At 43.8% G+C, this 18,804-nt stretch overlaps 1 protein-coding gene across 3 annotated transcripts in view; it reads left to right on the forward strand.

The window, feature by feature from the left end:
• The window catches only part of LOC115135941 (G protein-coupled receptor kinase 6-like), a 67,249-nt gene that overhangs the window by 1,298 nt on the left and 47,147 nt on the right, over nucleotides 1-18,804 (forward strand). Inside the window, exon 1 of one of the 3 annotated variants that reach the window (XM_029671180.2) lies at nucleotides 14,984-15,908. The exons of the other annotated variants lie outside the window; for them this stretch is intronic. The gene's annotated coding sequence lies outside the window, so the exon portion shown is untranslated. Of the gene's footprint in view, nucleotides 1-14,983; nucleotides 15,909-18,804 lie in introns of those variants that run through there. 3 annotated transcript variants of the gene reach the window in all.

Raw genomic sequence — 18,804 nt, forward strand, 5'->3', positions numbered from 1 at the left:
TAGCTGTTGCAGATAATGTAACAAGCCGAGATATCTGTTTCTAATTAGTGTAGACCGATAATGTATCCATCTGAAACACAAATGGCATCACGGTATATATCATTTTATCCCCCAGTCACAGATTATCTGATAGTGGTCCTACTATCAGATACTTTGGAAGCAATGGCAGTAATGAACTAACTACAGTAAAAGTCACCTATCATGGGGGACAAAAGTAAGACATTTATTTGATCCATCTATTTGTTATACCTCTTTCATACTAAATCAATTAGTGCTAACACAATGAACAAAGGTCTTGTTTTATAACTCAGGAATATTTTTCCTGTTTATAGACTCATTCCATTCACAGGGTGGTTGACCCCAGTCTGATGAACCCCACTCTGGCCATATCAGTCACATGGCATATTTTGGACATATACAACAACTTCTATTTTTCCCAGAGGGAACATCGGTATCACCATCAAATAACATCATACTGATCTGTAAATATGTATATTTCCAATCAACCAATCAGATGTTTATTTGTGAAATGCGTTGTAATGGAAAACTAACCAAAACCATTGTACTGTATGTCAGAGGTAGCCTACAGCAACACACAGTGTTCAAAATGGTATTGTCATCTCTGCTAGGATCAATACTGTACTCTCTATCTAGTCTCAGTGTAGTGTCTCTGTTTTTTTGATAGAGGAGAAGTATTGAATCTGCCATAGACATTACACAGACTTCTGTTTTCACGTCGCCTCTCTCTGGTCACATTGTTTGCCATTGAAATCCACATTAAATACCACTGTAAAGTGTTATTATATTTGGATGTAGGACATGTCAACCGTAAGTTCAACTTACAATCTCTTCAGAGTGCCAGTCTTATTACATTTATCAGGCACAAAAGAGGCTGTGTTTTGCAGGAAAATGTGAAAAAAGGAACCAATTAATTGTAAATGATCAAATAATATCTCTGAGAGACCAAACCCTACTCGGTAGCCAGGTGAAGTGGTATGATCAAATCCACATAATAATAGTCTACTTATTACTGCAAATCGTGTTCTAGTAGAAGCACCTCTAATTTGTTTCCACTCTTGTTGTTGTTGGTGGTAATAACACTGTAATTCTGTTATTATCAAATAGTAATAATGCATTAATACTTTCTCTCACAAACAACAGTGGCAGAGTGAAAGAATAAGGCTGTCTCTTTCTCTGATTTGCGCTATTATTTCCATATGGTTTGTCTATCTTTGCATTTGCACTAATGCAGGATGTAATCTCATTCTTTCAACACCAGTGAGTATATCTCCATCGAACAATACTAAATTAGTGATAACACTGTCATTTGCAGTGATGTACAGTATATAAACCCTGGATTGCTGATGCTACATATATGTCATTTGAGAGGCTTTTAAGCCACGGGTCGGTCATATTGGTACTCCCCAGTAGAAGCAGTCCTCCATAGGAATGAATGGAATTCGATGTTTCAAAGACAAAATTACATGTATTTAATTATTTTCTTCTTAGTAAAATTATTAATAAAATTATACTTTCAGGAATATGTTTTTATATATTTTTTTATTTTTATGTTTAGCTCACATAATATAATTTAAAAGTATGCATTAAAGGTGTTTGTAATAGAATGCATGTGGCAAAAACAAATCTACAAATTAATAAATTATGTTCTATAGCTTCCAAAGTATTTTTTACAATAGTGTGGGATTGTCAAGATTGAGGCACAGTGGCTTCAACACAAGTTAGTCTTCAGTCACAGATTATCTGATATATCACGGTACTCCTTTCTGCTTGTTTGTCTTACCTGTCGGCCCCGTTGCCTAGTCAACGCCATTTTACCTGCTGTTTGTTGTGCTAGCGGATTAGCCTCGCCTACTGTTTTTAGCTAGCTTTCCAAATTCAACACCTGTGATTACTGTATGCCTCGCTGTATGTCTCTCTCAGATGTCAATATGCCTTGTATACTGTTGTTCAGGTTAGTTATAATTGTTTTAGTTCACAATGGAGCCCCTAGACCCACTCTGCATACCCCTGTTACCTCCTTTGTCCCACCTCCCACACATGCGGTGACCTCACCCATTACAACCAGCATGTCCAGAGATACAACCTGTCTCATCATCACCCAGTGCCTGGGCTTACCTCCGCTGTACCCGCACCCCACCATACCCCTGTCTGCATTATGCCCTGAATATATTCTACCATGCCCAGAAACCTGCTCCTCTTATCCTCTGCCCCCAACGCTCTAGGCGACCAGTTTTGATAGCCTTTAGCCGCACCCTCATACTACTCCTTCTCTGTTCCGCGGGTGATGTGGAGGTAAACCCAGGCCCTGCATGTCCCCAGGTACCCTCATTTGTTGACTTCTGTGATCGAAAAGCCTTGGTTTTATGCATGTCAACATCAGAAGCCTCCTCCCTAAGTTTGTTTTACTCACTGCTTTAGCACACTCTGCTAACCCTGATGTCCTTGCCGTGTCTGAATCCTGGCTCAGGAAGGCCACCAAAAATTCAGAGATTTCCATACCCAACTATAACATCTTCCGTCAAGATAGAACTACCAAAGGGGGCGGAGTTGCAGTCTACTGCAGAGATAGCCTGCAAAGTAATGTCATACTTTCCAGGTCCATACCCAAACAGTTCGAACTACTAATTTTGAAAATTACCCTCTCCAGAAATAAGTCTCTCACTGTTGCCGCCTGCTACCGGCCACCCTCAGCTCCCAGCTGTGCCCTGGACACCATTTGTGAATTGATCGCCCCCCATCTAGCTTCAGAGTTTGTTCTGTTAGGTGACCTAAACTGGGATATGCTTAACACCCCGGCAGTCCTACAATGTAAGCTAGATGCCCTCAATCTCACTCAAATCATCAAGGAACCCACCAGGTACAACCCTAACTCTGTAAACAAGGGCACCCTCATAGACATCATCCTGACCAACTGGCCCTCCAAATACACCTCCGCTGTCTTCAACCAGGATCTCAGCGATCACTGCCTCATTGCCTGTATCCGCCACGGAGCCTCAGTCAAACGACCACCCCTCATCACTGTCAAACGCTCCCTAAAACACTTCTGTAAGCAGGCCTTTCTTATCGACCTGGCCCGGGTATCCTGGAAGGACATTGACCTCATCCCGTCAGTTGAGGATGCCTGGTCATTCTTTAAAAGTAACTTCCTCACCATTTTAGATAAGCATGCTCCGTTCAAAAAATGCAGAACCAAGAACAGATACAGCCCTTGGTTCACTCCAGACCTGACTGCCCTCGACCAGCACAAAAACATCCTGTGGCGGACTGCAATAGCATCGAATAGCCCCCGTGATATGCAACTGTTCAGGGAAGTCAGGAACCAATACACGCAGTCAGTCAGGAAAGCTAAGGCCAGCTTCTTCAGGCAGAAGTTTGCATCCTGTAGCTCCAACTCCAAAAAGTTCTGGGACACTGTGAAGTCCATGGAGAACAAGAGCACCTCCTCCCAGCTGCCCACTGCACTGAGGCTAGGTAACACGGTCTCCACCGATAAATCCACGATTATCGAAAGCTTCAATAAGCACTTCTCAACGGCTGGCCATGCCTTCCGCCTGGCTACTCCAACCTCGGCCAACAGCTCCGCCCCGCAGCTCCCGCCCAAGCCTCTCCAGGTTCTCCTTTACCCAAATCCAGATAGCAGATGTTCTGAAAGAGCTGCAAAACCTAGACCCGTACAAATCAGCTGGGCTTGACAATCTGGACCCTCTATTTCTGAAACTATCTGCCGCCATTGTCGCAACCCCTATTACCAGCCTGTTCAACCTCTCTTTCATATCGTCTGAGATCCCCAAGGATTGGAAAGCTGCCGCAGTCATCCCCCTCTTCAAAAGGGGAGACACCCTGGACCCAAACTGCTATAGACCTATATCCATCCTGCCCTGCCTATCTAAGGTCTTCGAAAGCCAAGTCAACAAACAGGTCACTGACCATCTCGAATCCCACCGTACCTTCTCCGCTGTGCAATCTGGTTTCCGAGCCGGTCACGGGTGCACCTCAGCCACGCTCAAGGTATTAAACGATATCATTACCGCCATCGATAAAAGACAGTACTGTGCAGCCGTCTTCATCGACCTCGCCAAGGCTTTCGACTCTGTCAATCACCATATTCTTATCGGCAGACTCAATAGCCTCGGTTTCTCGGATGACTGCCTTGCCTGGTTCACCAATTACTTTGCAGACAGAGTTCAGTGTGTCAAATCGGAGGGCATGCTGTCCGGTCCTCTGGCAGTCTCTATGGGGGTGCCACAGGGTTCAATTCTCGGGCCGACTCTTTTCTCTGTATATATCAATGATGTTGCTCTTGCTGCGGGCGATTCCCTGATCCACCTCTACGCAGACGACACCATTCTATATACTTTCGGCCCGTCATTGGACACTGTGCTATCTAACCTCCAAACGAGCTTCAATGCCATACAGCACTCCTTCCGTGGCCTCCAACTGCTCTTAAACGCGAGTAAAACCAAATGCATGCTTTTCAACCGATCGCTGCCTGCACCCGCATGCCCGACTAGCATCACCACCCTGGATGGTTCCGACCTTGAATATGTGGACATCTATAAGTACCTAGGTGTCTGGCTAGACTGCAAACTCTCCTTCCAGACTCACATCAAACATCTCCAATCGAAAATCAAATCAAGAGTCGGCTTTCTATTCCGCAACAAAGCCTCCTTCACTCACGCCCGCCAAGCTTACCCTAGTAAAACTGACTATCCTACCGATCCTCGATTTCGGCAATGTCATCTACAAAATGGCTTCCAACACTCTACTCAGCAAACTGGATGCAGTCTATCATAGTGCCATCCGTTTTGTCACCAAAGCACCTTATACCACCCACCACTGCGACTTGTATGCTCTAGTCGGCTGGCCTCGCTACATATTCGTCGCCAGACCCACTGGCTCCAGGTCATCTACAAGTCCATGCTAGGTAAAGCTCCGCCTTATCTCAGTTCACTGGTCACGATGGCAACACCCATCCGTTGCACACGCTCCAGCAGGTGTATCTCACTGATCATCCCTAAAGCCAACACCTCATTTGGCCGCCTTCGTTCCAGTACTCTGCTGCCTGTGACTGGAACGAACTGCAAAATCGCTGAAGTTGGAGACTTTTATCTCCTCACCAACTTCAAACATCAGCTATCCGAGCAGCTAACCGATCGCTGCAGCTGTACATAGTCTATTGGTAAATAGCCCACCCATTTTCACCTACCTCATTCCCATACTGTTTTTATACTGTTTTTTTATTTATTTACTTTTCTGCTCTTTTACACACCAATATCTCTACCTGTACATGACCATCTGATCATTTATCACCCCAGTGTTAATCTGCAAAATTGTATTATTCGCCTACCTCCTCATGCCTTTTGCACACATTGTATATAGACTGCCCATTTTTTTTTTTTTTTTTTTTTTTCTACTGTGTTATTGACTTGTTAATTGTTTATTCCATGTGTAACTCTGTGTTGTCTGTTCACACTGCTATGCTTTATCTTGGCCAGGTCGCAGTTGCAAATGAGAACTTGTTCTCAACTAGCCTACCTGGTTAAATAAAGGTGAAATAAAAAAATTAAAAAATAAAATATTGGTCCAAGTTCTATGTACAAGTATGACAAATGACCAATGAGATATATATATATATTGGTAATTTGTCTTACTTGTACATCTCTTTGCCAGGCATAAACAATGTGCTCAGTGTCTCATTTGCATCTTGTTCGCTTCCCATTGTGATAAAACATTGTTAGCCAGACATACTGTCAATATGTTCACTTCCAACCACTATTTGAATAGCAAATGTTACTGTGCATGGCATCCAGTTCATGCACATGCCACTTAAAGAGTTGGTTTCACCACCCAACCAAGATGGGCAACTTTACAGCGTAGGTAGCAGGCCTAGACCTATTCTGCTTGCCAATTTGTTTGTTGACGTACTGTAACTATACTGAACAAAAATATCAATGCAACATCTAAGGTGTTGGTCCCATGTTTCATGAGCTGAAATAAAAGATCCCAGAAATGTTCCATACACACAAAAAGCTTATTTCTCTAAAAATGTTGTGCACAAATTTGTTTATATCCCTGTTAGTGAGCATTTCTCCTTTACCAAGATAATCCATCCACCTGACAGGTGTGGCATATGAAGATGCTGATTAAACAGCATGATCATTACACAGGTGGATCTTGTGCTGGGGGCAATAAAAGGCCACTTTAAAATGTACAGTTTTGTCACACAACACAATGCCACAGATGTCTCAAGTTTTGAGGGAATGTGCAATTGGCATGCTGAATGCAGGAATGTCCACCAGAGCTGTTGCCAGAGAATTTAATGTTAATTTTGCTACCATATACCGCCTCCAACGTTATTTTAGAGAATTTGGCAGTACGACAAACCGCAGACCACGTGTAACCATGCCAGCCCAGGACCTCCACATCCGGCTTCTTCACCTGCGGGATCGTCTGAGACCAGCCACCAGGACAGCTGATGAAACTGTGGGTTTACACTAGAGGTCGACCGATTATGATTTTTAAATACCGATACTGATTATTGAAGGACCAAAAAAAAGCAGATACCGATTAATCGTACAATTTTTATTGTTTATTTATTTGTAATAATGACAATTACAACAATACTGAATGAACACTTATTTTAACTTAATATAATACATCAATACAAATCTATTTAGCCTCAAATAAATAATGAAACATGTTCAATTTGGTTTAAATAATGCAAAAACAAAGTGTTGGAGAAGTAAAAGTGCAATATGTGCCATGTAAAAAAGCTAACGTTTGAGTTCCTTGCTCAGAACGTGAGAACATATGACAGCTGGTGGTTCCTTTTAACATGAGACTTCAATATTCCAAGGTAAGGGGTTTTAGGTTGTAGTTAATATCGTATTTATAGGACTATTTCTCTATACCATTTGTATTTCATATACCTTTGACTATTGGATGTTCTTATAGGCACTATTGAAAGATTAGTGGAATCTGTGTGGGTAGCTGGACAGGTAGGATGACTGACAGTGAAGGTGAACAGGTGGTCACGTGTCAGGTGACAGAGGAATGTATGAGACTGAGGCAGGAATTCCTTTAACCATAAAGTGGTATATTTACTGGGTAGTCTGTGCTGCATCACAAAGGAAACAAATAACATGTATACAATCAAATATCAAATCATATCAGTCATTATTAACATAAATTAGGGAATTCAACAGTCCAGTTCATTAAGAAGTCAATAGTAATCATCCGCGAGTCATTTAGGCTCACAACTATTTATCATAAATCATGAAAGAATGGGCCCAATTTTTCAGTTTTTGATTTGTTAAAAAAGTTTGAAATATCCAATAAATGTCGTTCCACTTCATGATTGTGTCCCACTTGTTGTTGATTATTCACAAAAAAATACAGTTTTATATCTTTATGTTTGAAGCCTGAAATAGAGGCAAAAGGTCGCAAAGTTCAAGGGGGCCGAATACTTTCGCAAGGCACTGTATACCCTGACTCTGCATGCAATGTACGCAAGAGAAGTGACACAATTTCATCTGGTTAATATTGCCTGCTAACCTGGATTTCTTTTAGCTAAATATGCAGGTTTATAGGTTTATACTTCTGTGTATTGAATTTAAGAAAGGCATTGGTGTTTATGGTTAGGTACAGTTGTCCAACGATTGTGCTTTTTTCGCAAATGCGCTTTTGTTAAATCATCCCCCATCGTTGCATCGATTATATGCAACGCAGGACACGCTAGATAAACTGGTAATATCATCAACCATGTGTTGTTATAACTAGTGATTATGATTGATTGATTGTTTTTATAAGATAAGTTTAATGCTAGCTAGCAACTTACCTTGGCTTCTACTACATTCGCGTAACAGGCAGTCTCCTCGTGGAGTACAATGAGAGGCAGGTGGTTAGAGAGTTGGACTAGTTAACTCTAAGGTTGCAAGATTGAATCCCCCGAGCTGGCAAGGTGAAAATCTGTCGTTCTGCCCCTGAACAAGGCAGTTAACTCACAGTTCCTAGGCCGTCATTGAAAATAAGAATGTGTTCTTAACTGACTTGCCTAGTTAAATAAAGATATATATAAAAAATATATATATCTCCTTCTTTTTTAATCGGCGCCCAAAAATACCAATTTACGATTGTAATCGGGCCGAATTAATCGGCCATTCCGATTAATCGGCCGACCTCTAGTTTACACGGTCATAAACCATCTCAGGGAAGTTCACCTGCATGCTCGTAGTCCTCACCAGGGTCTTGACCTGACTGCATTTCAGCGTCATAACCGACTTCAGTGGGCAAATGCTCCCCTTCGATGGCCACCATTATTAAAATTCGAATGGTGGCTGATTGTGCTAATATGTGTTTTTTTTCCCGCGTTATTTGTAACTTATTTTGTACATAATATTTCTGCAACCATATCATACGGCAAAAAATAGCTTCTGGATATCAGGACAGCGATCACTCACCTCGGATAAGACAAAGATTTTTTCTTCAACAAGCAGGAGGCACAGGACACTCTCCAAAAACCCGACAGGGCCAACATCCCTGTTATTTGCAAGAGGAAGAAACGCAGGTACAGGGGACACAGAGCGGGATGCCTAGTGAGGACCCGCAGAAGGCGAGTGGGAAAGCTGCCTTACCGTCAATATTACTCGCCGACATGCAATCATTGGACAATAAATTAGACGAGGTCCGATCACGAATATCCTACCAACGGGACATCAAAAACTGTAATATCCTATGTTTCACGAAATCATGGCTGAATGACAACATGGATATTCAGATGGGGGGGGCGGTCTGTGCATATTTGTAAACAACAGCTGGTGCACAAAATCTAAGGAGTCTCTAGATTTTGCTCACCAGAAGTAGAGTATATTGTGATAAATTGCAGGCCACACTACTTGCTTAGAGAGTTTTCAGCTATACTTTTGGTGGCTGTTTATTTACCAACACAGACAGATGCTGGCAAAAAGAACACTCAGTCAGCTGTATAAGGAAATAAGCAAACCGGAAACCACTCACCCAGAGGTGGCACCCCTAGTGGCCGGAAACTTTAATGCAGGCAAACTTAAATCAGTTCTACCAAATTTCTATCAACATGTTAAATGTGCAACCAGAGGGAAAACAATTCTAAATCACCTGTACTCCACACACAGAGACGGGTACAAAACTCTCCCTCGCCCTCTATTTGGTAAATCCGACCACAACTCTATCCTCCTGATTCCTGCTTACAAGCCAAAATGAAAGCAGGAAGCACCAGTGACTCGGTGTATAGAAAAGTGGTCAGATGAAGCAGATGTTAAACTACAGGACTGTTTTGCTTTCACAGACTGGAACATGTTCTGGTATTCTTCCGATGGCATTGAGAAGTACACCACATCAGTCACTGGCTTTATCAATAAGTGCATCGAGGACGTCGTCCCCACGGTGACTGTACGTACATACCCCAACCCAAAGCTGCCGCTTTCAAGGAGCGGGACTCTAACCCAGAGGCTTACAAGAAATCCTGCTATGCCCTGCGACGAACCATCAAACAGGCAAAGTGTCAATACAGGGCTAAGATTGACTCATACTACACCAGCTCCGATGCTCGTCTTATGTGGCAGGGCTTGCAAACTATTACAGACTACAAAGGGAAGCACAGACGTGAGCTGCCCAGTGACACGAGCCTACCAGACGAGCTAAATCACTTCTATGCTCGCTTCGAGGCAAGCAACTCTGAGGCATGCATGAGAGCATCAGCTGTTCCGGATCACTGTGTGATCGCGCTCTCCTTAGCCGACCTGAGTAAGACATTTAAACAGGTCATGTGCTCCTGGCATGTGCTGACCAACTGGCAGGTGTCTTCACTGACATTTTCAACATGTCTCTGATTTGAGTCTGTAATAGCAACATGTTTCAAGCAGACCACCATAGTCTCTGCCCAAGAACACAAAGGCAACCTGCCTAAATGACTACAGACCCGTAGCACTCACGTCCGTAGCCATGAAGTGCTTTGAAAGGCTGGTAATGGCTCACATTAACACCACTATCCCAGAAACCCTAGACCCACTGCAATTTGCATTCCGCTCAAACAGATCCACAGATGATGCAATATCTACTGCATTCCACACTAGAGGTCGACCGATTAATCGGAATGGCCGATTAATTAGGGCCGATTTCAAGTTTTCACAAGAATCGGAAATCGGTATTTTTGGACACCGATTTGGCCAATTTTTTATATTTTATTATTATTATTATTTTTGACACCTTTATTTAACTAGGAAAGTCAGTTAAGAACACATTCTTATTTTCAATGAAGGCCTAGGAACGGTGGGTTAACTGCCTTGTTCAGGGGCAGAACGACAGATTTTTACCTTGTCAGCTTGGGGATTTGTTTTTGCAACCTTCCGGTTACTAGTCCAATGCTCTAACCAGCTGCCTTACATTGCACTCCACGAGGAGCCTGCATGGCAGGCTGACTACCTGTTACGTGAGGGCAGCAAGAAGCCAAGGTAAGTTGCTAGCTAGCATTAAACTTATATTATAAAAAACAATCAATCTTAACATAATCAATCTCTACACATGGTTAATATTACTAGTTTGTCTAGCGTGTCCTGCGTTGCATATAATCGATGCGGTGCCTGTTAATTTCTCATCGAATCACAGCCTACTTCGCAAAACGGGTGATGATTTAGCACTGTCGTTGCACCAAACCTAACCATAAACATGAATGCCTTTCTTTAAAATCAATTACACAAGTATATATTTTTAAACCTGCATATTTAGTTAATATTGCCTGCTAACATGAATTTCTTATAACTAGGGAAATTGTGTCACTTCTCTTGCGTTCCATGCAAGCAGTCAGGGTATATGCAGCAGTTTGGGCCGCTTGGCTCGTTGCGAACTGTGTGAAGTCCATTGCTTCCTAACAAAGACCGTAAATAATTTGCCAGAATTGTACATAAATACGACATAACATTGAAGGTTGTACAATGTAACAGCAATATTTAGACTTATGGATGCCACCCGTTAGATAAAATACGGAATGGTTCCGTATTTCACTGAAAGAATAAACGTTTTGTTTTCGAAATAATAGTTTCTGGATTCAACCATATCAAACACCAAAGGCTCGTATTCCTGTGTGTTATTATGTTATAGTTAAGTCTATGATTTGATATTTGATAGAGCAGTCTGACTGAGCGATGGTAGGCAGCAGCAGGCTCGTAAGCATTCATTCAAACAGCACTTTCGTGCGTTTGCCAGCAGCTCTTCGCAATGCTTCAAGTATTCAGCTGTTTATGACTTCAAGCCTATCAACTCTGAGATTAGGCTGGTGTAACCGATGTGAAATGGCTAGCGAGTTAGTGGGGTGCGCGCTAATAGCGTTTCAATCGGTGACGTCACTCACTCTGAGACTTGGAGTAGTTGTTCCCCTTGCTCTGCAGGGGCCGCGGCTTTTGGGGAGCGATGGATAACGATGTTTCGAGGGTGGCTGTTGTCAATGTGTTCCTAGTTCGAGCCCAGGTAGGGGCGAGGAGAGCGACAGAAGCTATACTGTTACACTGGCAATACTATAGTGCCTATAAGAACATCCAATAGTCAAAGGTATATGAAATACAAATGGTATAGAGAGAAATAGTCCTATAATTCCTATAATAACTACAACATAAAACATCTTACCTTGGAATTTTGAAGACAAGGAACTGAAACGTTAGCTTTCTTACACATATATATTTCACTTTTGCTTTATTCTCCAACATTTGGTTTAAATAATGCAAAAACAAAATTGAACATGTTTCATTATTTATTTGAGGCTAAATTGATTTTATTGATGTATTATTTTAAGTTAAAATAAAAGTGTTCATTCAGTATTGTCGTAATTGTCATTATTACAAATAAATAAATATAAATCCGCCGATTAATCGGTATCAGCTTTTTTTGATCCTCCAATAACTGGTATCGGTATCGGCGTTGAAAAATCATAATCGGTCGACCTCTAGTCCAAACACACCAAGACAACTGTGAAGAGGGCACGACAAAGCCTATTCCCCCTCAGGGAACTAAAAAGATTTGGCGTGTGTCCTGAGATCCTCAAAAGGTTCTACTGCTGCAACATCGAGAACTGACTGGTTGCATCACTGCCTGGTACGGCAATTGCTCGACCTCCGACCGCAAGGCACTACAGAGGGTAGTGTGTACGGCCCAGTACATCACTGGGGCTAAGCTGCCTGCCATCCAGGACCTCTACACCAGGCGGTGTCAGAGGAAGGCCCTAAAAATTGTCAAACACCCCAGCCACTTCAGTCATAGACTGTTCTCTCTACTACCGCTCTCTTTTTACTGTTGTTTTTATTTCTTTACCTACCTATTGTTCACTTAATACCTTTTTTGCACTATTGGTTAGGGCCTGTAAATAAGCATTTCACTGTAAGGTCTACACCTGTTGTATTCGGCGCATGTGACAAATAAACTTTGATTTGATTAGCACGCTGGAGAAGTGTGGTCTTCACAGATGAATCCTGGTTTCAAATTTACTGGGCAGATGTCAGACAGTGTGAATGGTGTCGTGTGTGCGAGTGGTTTGCTGATGTTAACATTGTGAACAGAGTGCCCCATGGTGGCGGTGGGGTTAATGTATGGGCAGGCATAAGCTATGGACAACAAACGCAATTGCATTTTATCGGTGGCAATTTGAATGCACAGAAATACCATTATGAGGCTGTTACGGATACAGTTATCCTGTGTGTGTGTGTATCCTGTGTGTGTGTTTCTTTTCTCTCCTTCTCCCCTCACAGGTGAAAATCATTACCATCCCCCCTAGACTGTCGGGCCAAAAGGGATTCGTAACATAAATGGGGGCTCATCCGGGATCTGTCATAACTGACACCCATGCCGCTCATGTAGATTGTTGTAGTGGTATAGTTCAGTGTTGAGCGTCATAGCTGAAGTAGCATTAGTGTTTGCTATTTTCTTTGGCACTTGTGAAGTAGTGTAACATGACTACTTTTGATTTGAGATCCTTTTTGGATAACCCTTCGTGGGAGGTTTTTGACAAATGTCGTAGAGTTGATTTAATGACCTTGGCTGACCATTATTCAGTATCGATTCCGCAGAGTTTAGTTAAGGCGGAGGTTAAACGGCTAGTATTAAATGTATTGTTGGAAGAGCAGGTGCTTGTGTTACCGCTGCCTGAGTCTACTACCCCTGTAGCGGCTGTTGCTGCTCCTGTAAGCCCATTGGTGTCTGATAATGAGGGAGAGGCTAAAACACCAGCCACATTGTCCCGTTTTGATCCACTCTCCCCACTGTCAAATGGTGATGCCAGGAGGGATGTCCGTTTAGCACAGTTCCAACTGGAGGTGGAAGAGAGAGCCCAAATTAGGCGAGAGACTCTCCAGTTGGAGATATGTAAAATAGAGGCAGAAAAAAAGCGTCTCAACGACCGGTTAAAATCCTTAGAGATACTGGTGCGGCGCAGTCGTTTATATTGTCTGATGTGTTGCCCTTATCTGACGATACATACTGTGGTTCCAGTGTGTTAGTGCAGGGTATTGAAATGGGTTTTGTCCCAGTGCCATTGCACTTTGTGAAAGTACACTCTGAGTTAATCAGTGGAATATTCAGAGTGGGGGTACGTCCTATATTGCCAGTGAAAGGTGTGACCTTTGTAATGGGTAACGATATTGCCGGAGGAAAGGTAGTACCCGTATTGGAAGTATTGGATAAAAGTGACCACTCTCTCTCGAATGAGCTGGCACAGAGTTATCCACATGTGTTCCCCGCTTGTGCTGTCACTCGTGCTCAGGCACGACAAGAGGGTGACGTGATAGATTTGTCAAACACTGTTCTGTTCAAAGAGGTTGATCAAGAAGATAGATTGTGTGATACCTCTGAGAAGCTGATCACCTCTGACAAACAGCCCAGGAAAGAATCAAAGAACGTTGAACTTATTGCTGATGCAATACAGTTACCAGTCACTCGTGAGCAGCTGATTGCTAACCAAAAGGTTGACAACAAGCTTGCTAAATGTTTTTCTAGTGTTGTCTCATTGGAAGATGTGAAGAAGAAGAACGTGGCTTACTTCATTGATGGTAATCTCCTCATGCGTAAATGGAAATCCCATGTTGACGCGGATGGAGATTGGAATGCTGTTTACCAAATAGTGATTCCTACAGCCTTTCGACAAAATGTGTTATCCCTTGCTCATGATCACCAGTGGTCTGGTCATTTAGGAATCACAAAATCTTATGATCGGATCCTTCGACATTTCTTTTGGCCAGGTTTAAAACAAGATGTAGCTCAGTTCTGTCGGACATGCCACACATGTCAGATAACAGGAAAACCAAATCAGATTATTCCTCCCGCTCCTCTTTGTCCCATACCTGTCATAGGTGAACCATTCGAGCATGTGGTGGTTGATTGTGTCGGACCGTTACCGAAGACAAAATCGGGTAACCAGTTTTTGTTAACGATAATGTGTATGGCTACAAGATACCCCGAGGCCATTCCTCTGAGAAGGATTACAGCCCCGGTAGTGAGTAAAGCCTTAATAAAATTCTTCACGACATTCGGGTTACCTAGGGTGGTACAAAGCGATCAAGGAACCAATTTCCTATCCAAGCTCTTCAGGCAGGTGTTAAAATCCTTGTCAATTACGCACCGTGTGTCAAGCGCCTATCACCCAGAGTCTCAGGGTGCACTTGAAAGATGGCATCAGACACTGAAGTCTATGCTACGTAAATATTGTTTGGAATCTGAGAAAGATTGGGATGAGGGAGTTCCTCTAGTTTTGTTTGCTGCTCGTGAAACTGTGCAGGAGTCCCTAGGTTTCAGCCCGGCTGAACTGGTGTTTGGTCACACAGTGAGAGGACCAATGAAAGTCCTTAAAGAACAGTTCTTGTCCCAAGAGTTGTGTACCAGAGATGAGAATGTGTTGGACTACGTTAGTCGCTTTCGTGAGCGCCTACACCAAGCTTGTGCTCTCGCAAAGGAAGCTCTGTCTTCCTCACAGAGGAGCATGAAAAGACACTATGATAAAGAGGCTGTTTCTCGTCCACTACAGCCAGGTGACCAAGTACTGGTGTTATTACCTGTTTCAGGATCTTCACTGTCAGCTCGTTTCTCGGGTCCTTATTTAATTGAAAAGAAAATAAGTGAAACTGACTATGTGCTTCAAACTCCTGATAGACAACGCCAATCTCGTGTGTGAAAATGATTTCTGTATGTTTTGCAAGGTTGTTGCTTTGTTGTGAGTATTCATTGAAATACTGTAGTCGCAACCCCTAGGGTTGCTCTTTTAAGGGTGGGAGTGTTACGGATACAGTTATCCTGTGTGTGTGTGTATCCTGTGTGTGTGTTTCTTTTCTCTCCTTCTCCCCTCACAGGTGAAAATCATTACCATCCCCCCTAGACTGTTGGGCCAAAAGGGATTCGTAACAGAGGCCCAAGGCGTTCTCAGTCCCCTCCTCTGCTCCCTGTTCACCCAATACTGTGTTGCCACACATCTCCAACTCAGTCATTAAGTTTGCAGATGACACAACAATGGTAGGCCTGATTACCATCAACGACGAGACAGCCCACAGCAATGTTTCCCAAACTCGGTCCCGGGGACCCCAAGGGGGGCACGTTATGTATAGCACTACACAGTTGATTCAAATCATAAACTCATCGTTAAGCTTTGATTGTTTGAATCAGCTGTGTAGTGCAATGGCAAAAAACAAAACGTGCACCCCATGTGATCCCCAGGACTGGGTTTGGGAAACACTTGCCTACAAGGAGGAGGTGAGGGCCCTTGCAGAGTGGTGCCAGGAAAATAACCTTTCCCTCAACGTCAAAAACAAAATGAAGGAGCTGATTGTGGACTTCAGGAGACAGCAGAAGGAGCACGCCCCCATCCACACACAGTGGAGAAGGTGAAAATCTTCAAATTCTTCGGAGTGCACATTGCTGACAACCTGAAATGGTCCATCCACACAGAAAGTGTGGCGAAAAAGGCACAACAGTGCCTCTTCAACCTCAGGATGCTTGGCCTCTAAAGCCCTCACAAACCCTCCAGGACATCTACAGCACACAGTGTCACAGGAAGGCCAAAAAGATAATCAAAGACCTCAGCCACCCAAGCCACAGCCTGTTCATCCCACTGCTATCTAGAAAGCGGAGACAGTATAGGTGTATCAAAGCTGGAACCGAGACACTGAAAAACAGTGTCTATCTCCAGGTCATCAGACTATTAAATAGTCACCACTAGCCGGCCTCCGCTCAGTGCCCTGCCCTGAACTTTAGTCACTATTACAAGCCGGCTACCACCCGGTTACTCAACCCTGCACCTTAGAAACTGCTGTCCTATGTACATTATCATTGAACACTGTTCACTTTAATAATGTTTAAATACTGTTTTATACACTTCATATGTATATACTGTATTCTAGTCAAGGCTCATCCTATAACTACTGCAGTACACACCTTTTATATTAATATATTGTCCATAATGTCTATACAAACCATCATATACATATATATTTATATTCTGGACTTTGACACTGCTCGTTCTAGTATTTCTATATTTCTTATTTAATTTTTTTATTTCACCTTTATTTAACCAGGTAGGCTAGTTGAGAACAAGTTCTCATTTGCAACTGCGACCTGGCCAAGATAAAGCGTAGCAATTCGACACATACAACAACACAGAGTTACACATGGAATAAACAAAACATACAGTCAATAATACAGTAGAACAAAAGAAAACAAAAAGTCAATATACAGTGAGTGCAAATGAGGTAAGTTTAGGAAATAAATAGGCCATGGTGGCGAAGTAATTACAATATAGCAATTAAACACTGGAATGGTAGATCGGTAGAAGGTGAATGTGCAGGTAGAGATACTGGGGTGCAAAGGAGCAAAATAAATAAATAAATACCAGTATGGGGATGAGGTAGGTAGATAGATGGGCTGTCTACAGATAGGCTATGTACAGGTGCAGTGATCTGACAGCTGCTCTGACAGTTGGTGCTTAAAGCTAGTGAGGGAGATGTGAGTCTCCAGCTTCAGAGATTTTTGCAGTTCGTTCCAGTCATGGGCAGCAGAGAACTGGAAGGAAAGGCGACCCAACAAGGAATTGGCTTTGGGGGTGACCAGTGAGATATACCTGCTGGAGCGCGTGCTACGAGTGGGTGCTGCTATGGTGACCAGTGAGCTGAGATAAGGCCCTCTCTACCTAGCAGAGACTTGTAGATTACATTTATTTACATTTACATTTAAGTCATTTAGCAGACGCTCTTATCCAGAGCGACTTACAAATTGGTGCGTTCATCTTAAGACATCCAGTGGAACAGCCACTTTACAATAGTGCATCTAAATCTTTTAAGGGGGGGGGGTGAGAAGGATTACTTTATCCTATCCTAGGTATTCCTGAAAGAGGTGGGGTTTCAGGTGTCTCCGGAAGGTGGTGATTGACTCCGCTGTCCTGGCGTCGTGAGGGAGTTTGTTCCACCATTGGGGGGCCAGAGCAGCGAACAGTTTTGACTGGGCTGCGCGGGAACTGTACTTCCTCAGTGGTAGGGAGGCGAGCAGGCCAGAGGTGGATGAACGCAGTGCCCTTGTTTGGGTGTAGGGCCTGATCAGAGCCTGGAGGTACTGAGGTGCCGTTCCCCTCACAGCTCCGTAGGCAAGCACCATGGTCTTGTAGCGGATGCGAGCTTCAACTGGAAGCCAGTGGAGAGAGCGGAGGAGCGGGGTGACATGAGAGAACTTGGGAAGGTTGAACACCAGACGGGCTGCGGCGTTCTGGATGAGTTGTAGGGGTTTAATGGCACAGGCAGGCAGCCCAGCCAACAGCGAGTTGCAGTAATCCAGACGGGAGATGACAAGTGCCTGGATTAGGACCTGCGCTGCTTCCTGTGTGAGGCAGGGTCGTACTCTGCGGATGTTGTAGAGCATGAACCTACAAGAACGGGCCACCGCCTTGATGTTAGTTGAGAACGACAGGGTGTTGTCCAGGATCACGCCAAGGTTCTTAGCGCTCTGGGAGGAGGACACAATGGAGTTGTCAACCGTGATGGCGAGATCATGGAACGGGCAGTCCTTCCCCGGGAGGAAGAGCAGCTCCGTCTTGCCGAGGTTCAGCTTGAGGTGGTGATCCGTCATCCACACTGATATGTCTGCCAGACATGCAGAGATGCGATTCGCCACCTGGTCATCAGAAGGGGGAAAGGAGAAGATTAATTGTGTGTCGTCTGCATAGCAATGATAGGAGAGACCATGTGAGGTTATGACAGAGCCAAGTGACTTGGTGTATAGCGAGAATAGGAGAGGGCCTAGAACAGAGCCCTGGGGGACGCCAGTGGTGAGAGCGCGTGGTGAGGAGACAGATTCTCGCCACGCCACCTGGTAGGAGCGACCTGTCAGGTAGGACGCAATCCAAGCGTGGGCCGCGCCGGAGATGCCCAACTCGGAGAGGGTGGAGAGGAGGATCTGATGGTTCACAGTATCGAAGGCAGCCGATAGGTCTAGAAGGATGAGAGCAGAGGAGAGAGAGTTAGCTTTAGCAGTGCGGAGGGCCTCCGTGATACAGAGAAGAGCAGTCTCAGTTGAATGACTAGTCTTGAAACCTGACTGATTTGGATCAAGAAGGTCATTCTGAGAGAGATAGCGGGAGAGCTGGCCAAGGACGGCACGTTCAAGAGTTTTGGAGAGAAAAGAAAGAAGGGATACTGGTCTGTAGTTGTTGACATCGGAGGGATCGAGTGTAGGTTTTTTCAGAAGGGGTGCAACTCTCGCTCTCTTGAAGACAGAAGGGACGTAGCCAGCGGT

Source organism: Oncorhynchus nerka, linkage group LG10 (genome assembly GCF_034236695.1).
Source record: "Oncorhynchus nerka isolate Pitt River linkage group LG10, Oner_Uvic_2.0, whole genome shotgun sequence".
Classification (NCBI taxonomy): domain Eukaryota; kingdom Metazoa; phylum Chordata; class Actinopteri; order Salmoniformes; family Salmonidae; genus Oncorhynchus; species Oncorhynchus nerka.